Source organism: Arachis hypogaea, chromosome 3 (assembly GCF_003086295.3).
Source record: "Arachis hypogaea cultivar Tifrunner chromosome 3, arahy.Tifrunner.gnm2.J5K5, whole genome shotgun sequence".
In the NCBI taxonomy this organism is placed as follows: domain Eukaryota; kingdom Viridiplantae; phylum Streptophyta; class Magnoliopsida; order Fabales; family Fabaceae; genus Arachis; species Arachis hypogaea.
The window spans coordinates 57,898,012-57,899,519 of record NC_092038.1 but is presented as its reverse complement, the minus strand read 5'-3'; positions in this window follow the sequence as shown (position 1 = coordinate 57,899,519).

Sequence of the window (1,508 nt, the reverse complement as noted above, 5' to 3'; positions counted from 1 at the left end):
GGCCGAATGGCCAGCCCCCTGAATGATCAAGAGATCGAATGATCAAAGACTAAACAGTCCAAAGATTAAACTGTCAAAAGATGTCTAATACAATAGTAACTTATCCTATTTATACTAGACTAGCTACTAGGGTTTACATGAGTAAGTAATTGATGCATAAATCCACTTCCGGGGCCCACTTGGTGTATGCTTGGGCTGAGCTTGATCTATCCACGAGCTGAGGCTTTTCTTGGAGTTGAACTCCAAGTTATAACGTGTTTTGGGCGTTCAACTCCGGATCATGACGTGTTTTTGGCGTTTAACTCCAGACAGCAGCATGTACTTGGCGTTCAACGCCAAGTTACGTCGTCAATTTCCGAATAAAGTATGGACTATTATATATTGCTGGAAAGATCTGGATGTCTATTTTCCAACGCCGTTGAGAGCGCGCAAATTGGAGTTCTGTAGCTCTAGAAAATCCATTTCGAGTGCAGGGAGGTCAGATTCCAACAGCATCAGCAGTCCTTTTTGTCAGCCTCTTTCAGAGTTTTGCTCAAGTCCCTCAATTTCAGCCAGAAATTACCTGAAATCACAGAAAAACACACAAACTCATAGTAAAGTCCAGAAATATGAATTTAACATAAAAACTAATGAAAACATCCCTAAAAGTAGCTTGAACTTACTAAAAACTACCTAAAAACAATGCAAAAAAACGTATAAATTATCCGCTCATCACAACACCAAACTTAAATTGTTGCTTGTCCCCAAGCAACTGAAAATCAAATAGGATAAAAAGAAGAGAATATACTATAAATTCTAAAATATCAATGAATATTAATTTAATTAGATGAGCGGGACTTGTAGCTTTTTTCTTCTGAACAGTTTTGGCATCTCACTTTTTCCCTTGAAGTTTAGAATGATTGGCTTCTCTAGGAACTTAGAATTTTGGATAGTGTTATTGACTTTCCTAGTTAAGTATGTTGATTCTGGAACACAGCTACTTATGAGTCTTGGCCGTGGCCCTAAGCACTTTGTTTTCCAGTATTACCACCGGATACATAAATATCACAGACACATGACTGGGTGAACCTTTTCAGATTGTGACTCAGCTTTGCCAGAGTCCCCAGTTAGAGGTGTCCATAGCTCTTAAGCACACTCTTTTTGCTTTGGATCACGACTTTAACCACTCAGTCTCAAGCTTTTCACTTGGACCTGCATGCCACAAGCACATGGTTAGGGACAGCTTGATTTAGCCGCTTAGGCCTGGATTTTGTTTCCCTGGGCCCTCCTATCCATTGATGCTCAAAGCCTTGGATCCTTTTTACCCTTGCCTTTTGGTTTTAAGGGCCATTAGCTTTTTCTGCTTGCTTTTTCTTTTTCTTTCTACTTTTTTTTTCGCCATTTTTTTTTGCAAGTTTTTTTTTTGCTTTTTCACTGGTTTTTCTTGCTTCAAGAATCAATTTCATGATTTTTCAGATCATCAATAACATTTTTCTTTGTTCATCATTCTTTCAAGAGTCAACAGTTTT